This window comes from Rhea americana, unplaced genomic scaffold (assembly GCF_003343005.1).
Source record: "Rhea americana isolate MKP2758 unplaced genomic scaffold, rheAme1 scaffold_59, whole genome shotgun sequence".
NCBI classification, from domain to species: Eukaryota; Metazoa; Chordata; class Aves; order Rheiformes; family Rheidae; genus Rhea; species Rhea americana.
This window is the reverse complement of record NW_028186745.1, coordinates 4,254,485-4,272,510: the sequence shown is the minus strand read 5'-3', so window position 1 is coordinate 4,272,510 and position 18,026 is coordinate 4,254,485.

Below are 18,026 nucleotides of genomic sequence, written 5' to 3'. Positions count from 1 at the left end.
GACTCAGCCTTGCTGCATCTCTTTTCCCCTCCTTCCTTTCTAGACCAGAATCCTTATGGTTGTAATCCTCATTGTATTTAGTATGAGTAAAATTGACTATCTAAATAGGTGTCAGGATGAGCTTTATTTAAATGTCCTTATTGCAACAGCATGGAGAATGTCATTTTTGACATTTTTATATACATGTAATATATCTATCTATGCTGATCATCATGACTTCTTATGCTGCTCGTTCTGTTGGTACTCCAGTATGGGAATCCAATGCATATCCTGTTACCCACTGTAAATCAAGGGAGGATGCTTGTCCAGCTGAGAAGCACCTTTCTGCAGATGAATATATGCATTTTCTGAACTGCAGATCCCATAAGAAACGGCAACCCCAAACTATTTTTTCTGCTTTTTCTTTTTCACTGATAATAAAAGATTTTCTGTTGAGGARATGAAAAGGGAAAGGGAACCATCATTGACAAGCACTAATACTGACTAATTTCATTGTAATATGAAGGAAGAGGGGGGGGCTTTCAGTCACTGAAGTGGCATGGTGTTTAGCTGCTCAAACTTAGACTTTCTCAGACATGAACTGATTTCTAGAGGGCTCATTTAGAGCAAAAGATTGAAATGCAAGTCAGCTGATACTATGTAAATTAGTATACTATTGGAAGATGTATACTAACAGGTATCATTAAGAGTGTATTGCAAACTCACAGTTGTCTTGGATGGAAAGATGGCCGTCATTTTTCCATTTCTAGGTCCTTGACTGTTCCCATTTATGAGAGGTAAAACAGTATCCTAGGAGGYGCTTGGACAGATTGGCTTGACAAAGTATTCCACAGTGTGTCCTGTCAAGATCGGTATGGTCCCCGAAGGGCCCGGAGGAGGAAAATCCCAGGATTTCCATGTGCCTTCACTTGGCTGTTCAGAGCTCTGCTTCATGTAGTGTCTGTGTTAAAATTAGCTACCCTTGGGTAACCCAAGCCTCTGCGAAACAGCACGTGATTCCCACTGCCTCCTACTGGRATCTGCATTCCCACACTTAGCTGCTTCCCTAAGGATGACCTAAGAAACTATCTTGTCACTGCAGAGAGATCAAGGGACCCCAGATCTGAGGGGAAACGTGGGTTGTAAAGACACCCTTGCTCTCAAGAAGTTGAAGGAGAGGAAGAAGGGAAGGATAAAAATGTCTGTTAAAAAGCTTTWTTTTTTTTTAAMTTAAATATACTTTTTATTACTTGGAWAGAGATGCGTTTCAGAATGAACTGATAATAAATGAGGAAGCCTATGCATAACTCRGAGCAATCTTTTAATATTTCTTTAATAAAAATAGTTAAGAAATATACTTGTTTACTTTAGTATCAGACAGGATTGTCCTCGCTCTATAATGACTAAGTGCTTGCGTTTTACATGAAAGCACTACTGTTTTAACCTCTTCTCTTTTTTTTTAATGGCCAATGATCTCATACATTTTTTCTAGCAAGGAAGACTGAGCAAGGTTTCTACCTGAGTACACTAAAGTTGCGTGTTGTGGGTCTAGCGAGGATGGTAAGGAAGGTTGAACTGTTCCTCAAGAACATCTGGGAGGATGAGAGCACAGCTGTGTTTCCAAATCTAAGCCTCATAGGCCTGTGCCACTAACCTCCCTCTGCCAGGGCATACAAAATGTACAACTGATGAACACCCGCAGATGGAGTCTGCTTTCATCGTTCTAAACAGAGAGTATATGTCAGTGGAGAGAAATGATGTTAGAAGGGAGGCTTAAAATGAGAGGAGATATATAATTAAAAAGTTGAGACTCCTTATCATCATGTCATTCTAACCTTGTTCCATTAGCAAAAATAAAATAAATYACTCAAGAGCTACTGTATTTGAAAGAGTCTATTTTAAACTCATGTTCCAAATTGCCTGTAAGTTTAAAATAAGCTATACTGGATTTTTCTGACATTAACTTTTTGTCACTGCTTTCTGTACTGATATATTATGATAGTTTCTGATACACTGTGTTAGAGCACTATACTTTAAATGCCCTCAAGTASATGTTACTGTAAATATATTCAACAAGTTAATGAATATCCTATTTCCATTTTGATTTTTCATCATCTACTCCCGATCACTGTAGGCATTTAAGCACATTACTTGCTACCTTACAGACACACACCAGAGGGGATAAAGGCAACTGAATAACTTCTTGGAACAGTGTGAAAGTCTTTTCTGCTTTCACACATGGCTCTTGGTAGGAGGAGATGTGCAGCTCGTTAGCAAAGAGACAGAGCTAGAGCTCATTGCAGTGGGGACCTGGGAGCCCACTGCAGTTATGTGAAACTGTAAATGTCAGATCTCAGTTTAATTGTGTCTGGGTATTGCACAGCTGCACAAATATTTTCGGAGTGGAAATTCTAGTGACTCATGTTGGTAGGATATGCTGATAAGGTCCTGAGTTATGACATAAATGACAGGAAAAATAAGTGCTATATCTAACCATAGGTGCATTCTCAAACAGTGTAAGTCCTCTGGTAGAAACTGCAGGTTTGTTTCTAGAAACGAGCTAGACATATAGAAAAGTTTTTTTGCTTTTTTTTTTTTTTCCCCCCTGCTGATATAGGCCTCAGTAATGATAAATATTATAAAAATGTACTTTATATTAGCTGCTCTTACAGTGCATAAATAATAAAAAAAACAGAGCTAAAAGGATTTGAGATTTAAAGGTCAGTAGGGAAGTTATATGCTGAACTGAGGTGGGAGGAAGCAGAGGAAGCAGTTTGATTTTAGGAGATCACACTGCAGCAGGTAAACTTGAGGGACTCTAACATCAACAATTTAATCAGCTTCTTGATAATTCACTCCATTCTTGAAACATCCATTGATGCTAAATAAAACTAATCTTCCTGACAGGACATTTCATACAACCCAAGGAAGGTACCGTAAAAGAGGCAGAAGAGCAATAGTAGAGCAAATGTTCGTTCTGGATCTTAAGAGAGAAGGGCTTCAGACGGCCCTGTGCTCTGTCGTTGGGYTGGAACATCTTGTTGGAGTTTTGTCAAACCACTCTATAATGTCATTAAAATAAATTACCAGCTTTATATTTCTGTTATAGCCAGTCATTGTTACAGTAGTATGTTATATATTCTTTTAGCCATTGAATACATTTTTTTTCTATATTGCTTTTCTAATTCAACAACAGTTTGTTTAATGTTCCAAAAATTGTAAATGGAAGCTTTTTCTTCAGATCAGAATTCAGTATTCTTTTACAGTTCAAAAGATTTGTTATTCTGTTGAAAACTGCATATGAATAAATAATGAGGAAGATTCGAAAGAAAAAAGTTAGAAAAAAAACAATGAAACAATCCCATTTACTTTAGGAAAACTGATGCTCCAAGAAAAGCAGATAGGCTTTGCTGGATATATGGCCAAGTCCCTTCACGGAATTTAAATTGCAAATTTAGCTGTAAACTATTCTGCCTGGTACACTTTATCATACATCTTGAAGTTAGTAACAGTTATTGAAAAAAATCTGCAAATTAACTACTCAGATTTTTAGTCTTTGAAGAGGAAAAAAAATTCTTTCTCAAAATATTTTGGTCATAAAACAAAAACATACGAACAAGCACTACTCTTTTTCTTCACTTGAGAGAAAAACCCAGAACTGTTTAAGGATAGTCAGGGCTAACCCAGAGCTGGGTATACTGATGTGGAACCTAGGTATAGTCCAAGATAATGGTCTCAGCACTGCCATGCACTTTTTAATAATGCAAATATAAGGCTTTTTGCCTTATTCCAGAGTCAAGAAAAGAGGAGTTTCAGATATTTATGGTGCCATCATGTGGAGACTTTTGAGCATTGAAGTTTTTTTTTTCCCTTGATTAGAAGAAAAGGGAAGTTGTCCCCAAAGCTAGTGCTTGAGCTAGAAACAGATGCCTTAAGAAATTGTAACTCAGGTTTGCGGTTTCACACTTCTGATATGCTTGTTTTCCTTACATAGGTGCTCATGGCAGTCACAGTATCCATCAAGTTTTAATTTTACTTTTTGAAAGGGTCTGACGGTTATTTATCAAATGGGAAAGAATGCAAGTCTGTCTAACAGAGCTGGAAGAAAAATAATGGATGAAACCAAATGTTTCCTTCCTGACATGTTTTTGAAAGAAAAAAGAGACAAACAACAAGATAAAAAAAAACACTACCAAAAAAAAAACAGAAAAGAAGACCCTAGTATAGATATAATTTGAATGCCTAATTAAGAAATCCTATATTATTTGAAGACGTGGTGCTTTCCGCTGACCAAACTCCCAGGTTAAGGATACGAAGCTGACTGCAGATTGAAAGGTTTTCTGCCTGCATATGAAAGAGAACAGCCAAATTTACAAGTAACCAGGCTGTATTTTGGGGGGACAGGTATACTCTTCTGCCTGTGATCTTAACAATCAGAATAACAGTTGTCTAATGAACGTTTTTTAATAGCTTTCTTTGTGCTTTTTCTCTGTTTCAAGGACAAGACTATCTAATCCATCTTGGAAGTGACTGAAGTAGGTCACTTCCTTTTCCATAGAATRAAGATGGGATATTATAATAGTTCCAGAGCCACCTGTTAATTCTACATATGTTGGTCTGCACAGATGGCTGTGATTCATCATGAGAGCCTATTTATGCTCTTTTATTTAACTCTGTAGGACAAGTTGTTCTCCAACAGTTGCTTTATGAGCATCCCGTTGGATACCTCCGTGCACACGGAATAAGACGTCTTTTTCTAGACTTTTATTTTTCCCCCACCAGAGGGAAAAAAATTAAGTGGCAAGATTAAGCCCCCTATATGTGCAGTAGATATTTCCTCTGTTCTGTGRTGAAGGTTTTTCACTGCCCTAGTCTTTATTTCCATATCATAATATTCAATCTTCTGTTATTTACAGAGAAGAAGCTTCTTGGCTGCTGTAATTGATGCCTCAACAACTGTTTGGCAGCTGTTTTGTATAGATATATATATAGATCGTTTGTTTTTTGAAGATAACCATTTGCCCTTCCTGTTGCAGTCTAAGTTTGAGAGTAAAGAACTTTATTTGAAAGTCTTCCTAGAAGAAGTTTATTGAAGAATATGACTTTTTTTCTTCTGTATAACACACTTCCACTACTGTTAAGTAGTCCCTTGCACAGGTTAATCTGGACAATTTCTAGGCATGTATCATATGAATCCACAATACTTTAAGTACAAAGGACTGTTCTTTTCATCACAGGTTTAATTTATCCCTGTTCATTTAAAAACAATTCAAGTACTTAGTTTATGAATAGAGTATAGAAAATTCGGTGATTTAGACTTAGCCTATTTTTGCTGTATTTTCTAACTTTAAAGTGACTAGCAGAGGAAGAAGATATATGTAAGCGGGTGGCCAGTTTGTATGATTTACATGTATGATGAGGTGGTTAGTTTGTATGATTTTTTTATTTATTTTTAATGAGATTTTAATGCAACAATAGACAGATGCAGAATAGACTATGTAGGTACATTATTCAACTGTATATTTTGCATTGCCAGTTGTATTTTYTTCTGGATGTTAATTTTGGAAGTCATAGTCAGGATGCTGAGTGAAGATGTAGCGTGGTACGTAGTATTAGAAAAATGTTGATGCCTTTACATGACGGTCTAGGAAGGGGAAGAGTTGTATAYAGGTAAAAATAGCTATACTAGATAAATAATAAACTAAACTACCTAAGAAAGTAGAAATGATCAGGAAAAGAAAGCAAAGTAAATGAACTGAAAAATTCCAACAAGCTTATTTATTTGGAAACTATMCTTTTCAAGAAAACAACATGCTATACCTAGGTCACATCCTAAATAAAACCTGCCAATTTTTTTCCGAGTACATATTATTCTTATATAAAAAGAGAAATGATCTTTGAGCCCAGTGGGCCCTTTAGAAGTTACATAGAAAATTTATTGTAACATTACCTCTTAGCCTTGGGTAACAAGAAGAATTGGGAATCTGAGGAATTGCAGTATATCATTGTATTGTATTACAGCTATTTACTGAGGTGTGTGACTTCAGGGTTTGCAGGGTTAGCATTCTGGTAAAAATACGAGATATATAATGGAAGGCTTTATAGGCAGCTGAAGTGGAGCCTGCACTGTAAACATTGTGGTATTTTTGCAGTCTAAGACTTATGGAGAGAAGGCAACTTCCTTTTGGCATTAATATTTGTGCTGATAAAATAAATTTTGGGTAGAAATCTACTTTGACTTTCAAATCAGATTTGAGTACTGAGATTTGCATCAGCAACCCAGTAACGAGTGCAGTGATGAGGCACCTTCAAATCTTCTTGAAAATTTACCAATCAAATTTCAGTTCAAGTCAATATGTCTTTAAAGGATTGAAGTAAAATGTAGTGACTTTTCTGATGTTACTTTGAAGCTGACAGAGGTTCTTGAAGGAATGCAACCAGAGCGAAGRAGGGTAAATTTTTTCAGAAAATGAAATTAGTTTCCTAGAAGGTTGGTTTTGCTAAAATATGATTATTTTATCAGTGCTTTTGGAGTAAACCTGAATTTGACCAGGTAAAGATGATGATCTAAAAGCTTAGAAGTAAAAAAGGAAGGAACAAGGGGTGTTCAAATATTACTACTATTCTTTGATATTTATATTGCTTTAGTCATTGAGAGTCCAGAGTTTTGAGTAACTGTGGCATAAACACGTACACAAAGATGGTTGGGGCCACTGGGCTACAAATCTAATATCTGAGAGCACTGCATGGATACAAAAATATAGGAGGAGAGTCAAGAAGCAGTTAGACAAGTTTGATTGGCCTGACCGATTACAACGAAGACACAACAATAGTCTTATAATTGTCAAGAAGATTTGTAGGCTTCAGATCTTAAATAAAAAAGGTGAGTTTTTACGTATTCCAGAATATCTATTGCAAATYTTCTCTTTTTGAAAACAAACAAAAAAAGAAATATTTGTTAGGTACTTGCCCAGCATTTGTACTTACTTAAAAAGAGATCTACAGTTCAAATGGAAAGTGCAGCAGAGCAGCCTGCCAGAAGCTGACAGGAAGCTCTATCACCGCAGAGCCTGGTGAAAGAAAGCACAAATTGCTGCTGGGGAAATGGGACTATTCAGGGCTCAGGGTATCAAGAGGTCAGAGATTATAGAAATATCTACTATGAGAAGCAGAATTTTTTTCAGCACTGATGCTCTTACTAACTGATATATCACAGTAAAATCTTCTTGTGAAGTAAGGTGAACCTGCGTTACTGTCTCCTTTCTTGTGAGAACCTCAAAAATTTAAATGGTCTAGAGCAATATTCATATGTTGCATGGCRATGCTGTAATACAATGCTAATACTTTTTTGTTCACACTATCTTTCATCTGAGCGCTCAGCAAACACTAGTTAAAACAGTGGTTAAAATCTCCGCTATAGGTCAGCTCTCTCTATGGATCGCTTCCCTCACCTCTGGAATGCAGCACAGAACAGCAAAGCCGGTCAGCATCCGGGGCGAGGGGAAAGAAAACTGCTTTATCAGAACTAAAGTATCAAAAATGCAGAAAGCGGTAACGAGTACAGTCAGAGTAGGATCAGGACATAAGAGGTAACAAGAGAAGTAGGAGCTTAGCAAATGGAGATTCTATAATGAGTACTCCATTTTTATTTTAATTTAAGAAAACCAAATAAGTCCTCTTARGAGAGGCCTTTGTGATCAAGATTAYGAAGGTTGAGATCAGTTCATCTGTAGGCTGTTTTTCTCCCCTAAAGTGGCTGAAGGATAGTTTTAAAAATAAACACATTTTTTAAGCAGTTGCATCTACTGAGCTTACTGCAAATATCATTTCTTGTGTCTGTTGAATCATTCTCTTTTGCATTTGCATTACRTTAAATAATCATAGTAATAACCAAGAGCAGATGTAGGTTTTTTCCCTTTCTATGAGTTAAGTAATAATGATAATAGGAGAAGCTGAAGTGTTACTAAAGGGTCTTGCCTTATTGTTCTTATTTCTACTTTTGTTTGTTTACATGGGTGGGTGAATAATGTGTGTTTTCTGATACAGCACAAATTATGTAAGGCTTGACCTTCAGAAACAGATTGTCTCTGTGGGGAAGATGATAGTAATAAGAAGGTTTTTATTCAATATTATTTTGCAGTTGTAAATCAGTTGTAGGTCAAATATACTGACCCTGCTGAGTTTGCTGAAGTCTATGACTGTTGTAGTTGTATATTACAGGAAATTAAGGAGTGAGACAATAAAATCAATTTTGACCTAAAAAAGAATTCATGTTACACAACTTTTCTTTCAGTACCATTGYTTTTACCTTGGCTTTCTTTTCACAGAAAGACCAATTTATAGATACTTCATCATTATTAGAATAACAGTTGTTATTTCTTGCCACAAAATGAAGAAAAAAAACCCACAGAGTGGTGAAGGGGAACAAAAAGAGCATTTTTTTTCCTTGTAATTCTCGACTTGTGTTCTTACTGTAAGACAACATTTTATTATGTATTTCTTTTCTCTCTCTCTCTCTCTCTCTCTCTTTTTTTTTTTCCTAATCTGAAGAGCCTGTTTCCAAGTTACAGGTATTGTCCTGTATTCTTTGTCATAGTAAAAAATAAGATATCAAAAGCAACGAGAATTTTAAGTCATTTTGTAGCACTGTGCATAGCTGAAAGACGCATAGTAAGTCACAATCATAGTACTACTGCAGTGTCTGGTATAGTCCAGCACCTGGCAGTGGTCAGCACTGTACAAATGGCCATGAAGACACTCTCTTAGCCCTTAATACCTCGCACATAACCTGAACCAAAAACACAAAGCCATGAGAGAAGGGATTTCAATGCAAAGAAATGATTGCTAAAGGATGATGCAATGTAAGCTGGTATTAGAGGAACTTGATTGAAGGCCATCAGTGACATCCTTCTCAAGGTAATAGGATCACAAATTCCTTTTATATTCATTTAATTTACAATTAAGTATACAACGTGAAAATTTTTGTCYATTCCCCAACCCCTGAGGTGCTTCGTGATTAAATTTTATGCAGTGCCACAGCAAGGGACTAATGGTGAATTTTTCTTAGGTGAAAGTAGCTTCTGTAATCAGAGAATTCATTGCATAAATGTTTTCTCTGATAATCTTGAAAGGACTTGTTTCACCTTAAAGTTTCTTTCTTTCTTTATATGCAAGTAATGTTATAGTATAAAAATCAGCAAACTAGTATACCTAGCATGAAGCAACGCCTGTGCTGCGTGTTAACCTCCTATAGCAAACCCTATTACAAAGCTGTTGGTCACTCTCTTCCCATGACATAAAGAAATTGTTTCTGACTCAGCTGGATGAAGAGATCCTCTACTTGTTTCAGGTGCGGGACTGAGGAATGCCTGTCCTGGGTCTCAAAATGAAGTTAATTGGAAGGGAAAAAAAGTCAACATTTGCAAGGGAAAAAACAAAATATTTTGGTAATAGGTTGCTTTTTAACAGATGCAGAGAGGTTGCTATTGTTAAAATAACTTCTTTGGGTGATAGATTACTGATTAGAATGCAAGTGAGAAGTTCAAAGGTACATGGTAAATATTATTTATCCAGCAGACGTATGCAGCCCATCTGTGGGTTTTATGTTTGGCAATTCTAGCAACACAGCTAGGCCTWTGCTGCTTGATAGTTCAGTCTTAACATTGAAAGGTGTGATCTGAGTGAAAAGAAAAAAAACTAAAAATACTATAAGAGACTGTTACTTATATGTTTGCACACATAAAAGGACTGTCCTGAATAAATGGATTGTGACTTCTCCATATGTGTGTACTAAACTGAGTGCAAATTAAAGCTTTATCCGTTAGTATAATGTTTTATTTTCTTCATTAATTTGTATGGCTGTGAAGATACATGTTTATATTTTCTAAAAATRAATGTTTGCGTAAGAGCTTTCATAGTCAGGAAAATTTCACTTAAGTAAATAACCATGAACTAGTAATAAATTCTGTTACACAGTCTGGCCTTTAATTTACATAGCATTTTCAAAGAGTCAGTTAAGATAAAGCATTGCCAGCTGGAAGTACTTCTTAATGCAATTTATTATTCCCCTTTTTCCAGATTGTGCCTCATAATATTATAAAAATTTTATAATTGAAAAATATAGTTGAAAAAATTAGCATCAGAATTGCTGGATGTGGAACTTGGACTTGTATTTGTGCAGACTGTTGCATACTTTTTCAAACAATAGTAAATGTTTTTTGACCAAACTCAGTGCAATACTTTGTTGAAAGCTTTCGAAGAGCTATGCCAGTGAAAAGAAAAATTACTTTTGAGTAATCTGTCCTTTTTATTCTCTTAAAGGATGTCTAAGATTTCTTCTCCTACTTTCTATATCTTCTTCTTCTTTCTGTTGAAAACATCAAGCTTGTGTTTTTCTTCATTCTTCAGGAAGTTATTTTTGCCTAGGAGCAGACAATTTAAGCAAGTTAGTGAAGGCTAAGGCCAGGTGGAACTAAGGGAACTAAGGGAGCTACAAAGCTTTCCTCGCATGCCCCAAACTAAGCTGGCATTTCTCTTTTCAAGTGTGTATTGCAAGAATCATTTAAGAATGCTATTCGTCAGATTATTGTAAATTTTAATCCTCGTCCCTCAGTCATGCATGGATTAACCGTAAATGGTAAGAGTTCAATGATCTTACTTCTTAATCTGAGATAATTCTTTATTTCCAACTTTACCAAAAGATGTGACCAATAATCAATAGTTTGGCTTACGAGTGAAAAAATCTTGTTACTGGAAGTCATGGGTGAAAAGCAGTGGCATGAGCCTGCAAACTTCCCTGGCTCCACTGGCCTGTCGTAGCCCGTGTGTTTCCCTTTGGAATCGGAGCAATTCGCCTCGCGTCAGCCTGCCGCAGCTCTTATCCTGTCCGGCGCGTTAAAAGCAAACGGAGACTGGGCTGATTAGGGCTGAGGAGAACAAATCCAGCGGAGGACAAGCAGACCTTCGCAGCGCTTGGTCAGCTTAGCCTTTTACRGCTCCGCGAGATACTCATTTCTCACCAGAGCATCTTGCTGAAGATTTGCATATTGCATTGATTGGTATAAAATAGGTTAGAGAGAAGCTTTATGTGTAATTTAAATGAATCTCTTAAAGAAAAAATAACCAAACTGATGGATTCAGAGAAAGATATCCATACGTGGCAGTAAAGAAATATCTACTGTAGCTACTTACCTGAAATATCTTTTCCCAGTGGTCCAATTAACTTTATACCATGGCACTAAGACTCAATTTTTTCCTCATCAGAAAACAGGTTTTTATGCTCTGAATTATACCATGACCTTGTTTATATCAGAAACTCCAAAATAAGATGACAATTCTGTCATTTACTTAATGTCAAACATTTCAAAAGAAGAAACTTATGCTATGAAATGAAGCAGAGGTTTTTAGATAATATGCACTGCAGGTATGGTGTGTTAAAAAAAAGTGACTAATTGCATATTACTTTTCTTGAACTCACATATTTTGAAGGAAAATATTTCAGTGAACAGGCTACAAAATGTAAATGTAAAATTCATTTGTTTTGCAGATAACTATTTTTGGAGAGCAAAACAGCATCTGCAATTACTTCTCTTAAAATAAAATAAAATAGGGGGGAAAAATGACATCTCTATGGAACATAATACAATTTCCAGCAGAGCCATTTGTTTTTGGCAGTATAAATGCCTAAGTGCAGCAAAATAACCCAAAAAACTTTTTTTGTGTTTGTGTAATTACTAAGTATGGTAGTGTTCGTGTAAGAACAATTCATATTTCCACCACCTGCAAAATCGATGGCACTGGAACAGGTTGGGTGGCAGCCGGCGATTCTGGCAAGTTTCCTGGGACACTTTTCAAAGCACGGAGTGGTATCGCTGTTGGGGAATAACTGTGAGAAGATATTCTGGGGGCACCTGTTGAGTGAAATATGTCCTCTTGTGTCTTTCACCTCAGGCTGCTTAAAACTAGGCTTTGTGTTTCCTTAGGAAAACACAAAGCTTGAACAGACCTAGAGCAGAGAGTGAGCTCTAAAACCTCCTTAGAAAGGAATGGGCACAGTAGAATTTCCAAATCACTTATACTCAGGGAACTAACTTTCAGAGAAAGAGATGGCCCAACCACCTCTACAAGTCAAAAAGCATTTGCAAATTACAAATTAAAACAAGGAGAGTAAAGAGAAATATTTTTCAGTTTATTAAATTTTCCTTCAGAAGTCGTTGAACATGAACCATATGTCTAGGGGAAGCCAAGTACAAAAGCACAGAAACTGAAAGTTTTATTTGTGTCTCTTAGCACAYAAAACTCAAAGCCATATTTGACAAAACTCAAGTGCTTACCAGTTATTTTCTGAARTTTTTTTTTATGGTTTTGCCTAACAGCAAATATAGAAATCAAATATCAACCATTAAATAACCAACATTATTACACAATACATATATCCAGAACCTGCAATTGCTCTTTCCAACTATTGAGTAGGGACCAGTATCTTTCCCTCTAAATGTTGCATACCATAGGGTCTTACAAAAATATAGGGTAGGCTGTTTTGCATGCTATTGGTAATTTTCACCCTGACATTTACATCGTAAGAAYGCCTAAGCTGAATAAAGTTTGTTTTACAACAAAATAACAATATAGAAACATAGGATTTTTGTTGGCTTAACCATTTGCATGCAAAGTGCAAATTGGAAGAAATCTGTTGCACTCTGTGATAATATTCCAACTGTTGAACACTAAGGTGCTACTATAAAGACTCCATTATGTATTCCTGCACAGTGTCCACGGAGAAGTGGTACTCTGAGTCTGAAGAAGTAATACAGGCATAGTGGRTTGTTACAGGAAGCCAAGCAAATGAAAAACCCATGCAGAATTTCTCATTAATAAGACACTAGTAAGCCTACTAGATAAGATCTCATCAATTTTGTGGGAAGATATTAGTTTCATATGCATTTTAAATCACATTGGCAGACACTTCTTATAAACACCTTGATCTATTTGAATTTATTTTATCAACACAGCAAACTTATTTACAGTGCCCTTTTCAGATCGTCTAATACATTTAAATATAGTCAATGTAAAAACTTTTGAATATTATTATGAATAATTCAATATGTCTGTTTTGAGAATGTCAGAACTGATTTTGAAGACATTGTGATAAGTGGTTCATGAGAAGTGTACGACCTAGGGGTTGAGCTGGACTGTAATAGTTCTGATTTTTGTTAGAGTTGCCTGCAGATCCCTCTGTGCTATTGCAGCCCTTCTGGATGCACATGTAGCTCCCTCAGAACAGTCTTGATTTGAGAGAGGAAGGGGTATTTGAAGAAGGTAAAATAAAAAATATGACTATTATTAATTTTAATTAAACTTTCTATTGTTATTTTCTGTTCCTCAGATTAAAGAATTGCAGGAGTTCTCTGGGTCTCAATAGAAAAGGTTTGGTGACATCCAAGAAGCAAATAGAGGACTTTCCAGTATATTGCTGACATGTGTTTCTTCTTCTTTTAATTAATATAAAACTGTAAAACTCGTAGTCAAGGCTGTGGAGGCAACAAGGCATAGTGCAGATAAAGCCTGAAGGTACTTACGTGGCCAAGACATAGCCGAAAGATTCAGCACAGGGACTTATTTTGAGTTTTATGAGAAAAATGAAAGAAGGGCAATAGCAATGTTTAAACGCTTGTTTAAAAAACATCTTGGATTTGAGATGTTCTAAGAATGTAATATGTTTATGGAAAAAGCATTACATTTATGGTATTAAGGTGATCCAAGCACATCAAGGCTCTTGGGAAAAATGTTTAATAGGGAATTATTTTCAAATGTTCCTCTGTAAATTATTTAATATGTAGTTATCTTTTGAAGAGTTGCTACATCATTTGGAGACTAATTTTAATTACTGAAGGATGAAATGGAAGAATTTTAATCCTGCTTTAAGTACAAATCTCAATACAGTCTTGACTATAGTGTTGCTACTGATACCTCTGTAATATATCTGACAAGAGCTGCTGGAAAAGTTGGATAAATCAAGCATAAGAATTTCAACAAGCTATTTTTTTGACCATGTTATTTGCTTAGACATTTAGAGAATCCTGTGGCTTTTTCATTACTGTAATTAAAACTAATAGTAGAAAATGAGACATGGTTTAAATTTAATAGGAGCAAAAAATAGATGTAGGGATGCAGGGACATAGCCAAGTGCCATGCTGGAACCTACCTAATCATAATCAGAAACCTAATCTAGGTCTGAAAAACAGCCCAAAAAGGCAAATGTCTATATATGAGTAGATACTACAGTGAGAGTTTACATCTTCCATTTCACGATCTTGTTTTTTGATCTTCTGAATCTCAAACCTGCTTCTTTTTTKKGGGGGGAGGGTTTTCCTTGTTCCTTGGTGAGCAAGGGAAGAAGGGGTTGTCTGTGAAATTAGAAAGAATAGAAAATGGAAATAYCTTGCTAGCTTTAGTGTTTGTTGTTAACAGACTAAAAGCATCCTTAACACTCTTTAAGCTATGTCTGATATATAAATATATGCATACACAGGTGTGTGTGCATGTATATACATMTATATACGCACCAGAAAAAATCAGTACATAATTATAACATCCACATGCAAATTTAAAGCATTTTAAATCATAAAATGAATTATTTCTCTCACACATTGCCTTTTCTTCTTACTGGGAACTATAAGACATATGATAGGTAAATTGCTGCATTGACATTTTCTGAGTATGTAATTATACGAAAGTATATATGAGGGGGAAAAAGAGCACTGTTATGAAAGTATGGACAACTTGTGCTGATCTAGCAGGCTTTACTGCCACAAAAACAAATTGATTCTGAGCAAATTTGATTAATTCCAGTGTGTGTTTCCTGACTAAATAATTACTGATGTTTAAGGCGTGGAAAGATTTCCAAGTGCCTGTRTGTTGTGCATTGCTGGCTCAGTCGTGCCTACTCTGGTGAGAGCTGCAGCAAGTRGGTCTCTTCACCAAGCTGAGGGAAGGCATACCGATTTTCAGTAAGTATTTCAGCGAGTACGGGATACTGCAGAGGAAGACCATCTTCTGCTATCAAATTTTAATTGCAGATGCCTTTTACACACCTGCTGTCCATGTTTCTATGGTCTATGGCCTCAAATCCAATTACCAGCTTCTCACCTGCTTGTAATGGTAGAAAGGAGGATGAAAAAAAAAAAAAAAGAAAAAGAAAAAAAAGCTGAAGAAAGGTTATTAGGTCTTACTTTTGCAGGTGTTCGACATCTGAATAACTCTAAGCATGTGAGAGATCTTATTAACTTTAGCCATTCAAATTCTTTAATATAAGCTTTTCTGTAAGTATTTTAGGATCAAAGTTTAGTATCCAGAGGARGATTGCCAAGACTATAGCAGTTAGCAACCAGGTCACTGGCTGACAGCTACGTGCCTTTCTCTTCCTTGTCTTCCTCTTCCTTTTCTTCCTAGGTGGGTTCAATCCCCCTAGGAAAGGACTCAAAAACACCCTAAAGAAGTGGCAAAGTCAGATACATGTCAATAAAATCATATGTAATTCAGAACATAACTCAATARGGAGAAGTACACTTTTTGTCAACTAAATGAAATTTGGAGAGGAAACTGGAAATGAAAACTGTCCCTCTTGTCTGCCTCTTGAGCTTTTCAACTACCACCATAATATAGCTGAAATTAAAGTAGAATTTGTCTTTTTCTCCTGTATGAATATCGACACCGCCAAGTGCCTCTTCTAATACCCAAAATGGAGTTTTTAGAGCGTGAGGGGAATGGAGATGATGATCAAAATTTCTTTAAAAAGTAGATGTTTCACTGCTTTGCTTTACTGAATTTATAAATCAAGGCTTTATTGTTTGCAAAAATTACTTTATTCTGTTATCTGATTGTCTCTTAACATGCTCTGAGGATTCTGATGTGTGTGTGTGTATGTGTGTATGTAACATATGCAGGATAAAACCAGATATCTGATCAGATATCTGCCTGTGAGAAGAAAAATGCCACTTTTGTGCAAATTCATATATATTATACACATCTTTGGCATGCAGCGCTGTCCCCTTCCCCCTTATTTAGTTTGTATTTTTTTAAAACTTGCTAAATATTCTGGTATTCTGGTTAGTAATTCTGAATAATTTAACAGGAAAGAGGTAGTGCTTTCTCAAGATAAATCAGGAAGGAGGAAAGCATGTTTTTGACAGCTTGTCATCTGAAATTATGAAAATCGAGCTAATCATTCCTGTGCAAAAGGGGARCTGAATACAGATAAAAGCTTGCTTATTCTATGCATTGTTAATTTTTTTGTTGTTTAAAAACTATATAAATGGCCCAAACTGTAGGTTGTCACTTATCTTTAAGTAATAAGATATTGGAACTGAAGGGACTGAGCAAAAGTAAAGCGCGTCAGGCACTAGCCACCTTGTCATTAGGAAAGCTGCTCCTAGGGCGAAACAAGCTCAAAGAAAGCTCCAGGCAGGTTGAGAGACGCCCAGCCGAAAGCTGGCAAACCCTGAGGCCTGGCACAGCTACRCTCCTGCCTTGCAGGGTTTGGGTTGGGGGAAGCTGCTTCCTCGTGAAGCTTTTGTGTCTCGGGAAAGTCAAGACTCTCTCTTCTGGGATCCCGAGAAATGGTACTCTGCAGCCCGCTTGCTGCCCAGCAGTGTAAGAGCACGAGTGCTTTCGTCGGTCGCTGCCTCCGGCTCCCTGCGTGATCCTGTTTCTCCATCTAAATTCTCTTATACAGGGTTTGTTATATCATGAATTCCTGATAGTTACGAGTGTCATGAAGTAGATTTAGATTCGGGGGAGAATGATGATGATCAAAACACTAATTTCCTGGCACCTTTAAGTTGTCGCAAAGATGTTTTAAGACAGCAAGGAATAGAAAACCATGTATTAGTTCTTACTCTGCTGCTATTGTATTATTCTGATGAAAGTCAAAAAGCACAGGTGGAGGTTTAGGGAATACTTTACTAATAGCTGAAGCTGGTACAACACACTTTATTTTTTTAATTATCTTTCRACTTTCTTTCCAACTGCTAAAAAAAATAATTGTAAATTTTTTTTAAAAAAAAACATAAAAATTTGCATGGCCAATATAGCACTAATTTAACATTTCAAAGTATAGTTGGTTAGTATAAAAGATTTTGAATTTTTTTGCTGTTGTTGCSAACCCCATACTGCTTTTGCATTGAGAGCTGCCACTCAGGACACTGAAAAATGTCTTYTCTGTCACAGTTTTTTCCTCCACTCTGTCCAGTCCGGACCTTTCATTTTGTGCAAGGGGATGTATTCCAGTAGCTGAGGAAACTAACAGGCAGTGCAGTTCAGAAGAAAAATAGAAGAAAACTTCTGGCATTGTTTTTACTTGCACTTTTGCTTTACAATTTTGTTTTACTTGTTTGGATTTACATGTCTGGAGCTGTTGAATAAAGGCAGCTAATTAATATCTCCCATTTATTTTCATTAAACGCTGTGTTACACTTTGCGTATAGAAGAGACTGAAGGAATGGTAAATGAAGCCTCCATCTTAAAAATTGCATGTAGCATCTTTTTCTTTAAGAAGAGAACAACTTTCTTTTGGAAATACTCCCTTTCATCCATACAGGGACTGCTGAACTGATTTAGCTTTCCAAGTGAAGATCCAGTTCATTGATCTGACATTGAAAGGACTGAAAATTGTCCCAGTGTTCAAATCCCATTTTGGATATTCACAAGAGGAAACCTGAAACTTTCTATAYTGTTTATTCATAGATATCTTTGTGCCAAAGGCTCATCTAACTTACACATTATACAGAGAAACCTCCAGAGAAACAGAATTTTATGGATTCTGGATTTACATGAGCTGCTGAGCATTGTAAGATGGTCAGTGAGGTATAGAAGGTAGCTTGTATGTCCATGAATGTACGCTTTTTGCCGTCCTGAAACTACAGTTTGTAACAGTTTGTAATTTATTATATTATGATCGTATTTATAGTTTATGGGTGATAGAATTAGCAGGGAACAACTCAAGTCGCTAACTGTTACATTACATTAATTTGCAGACAGTGAAAGAAACT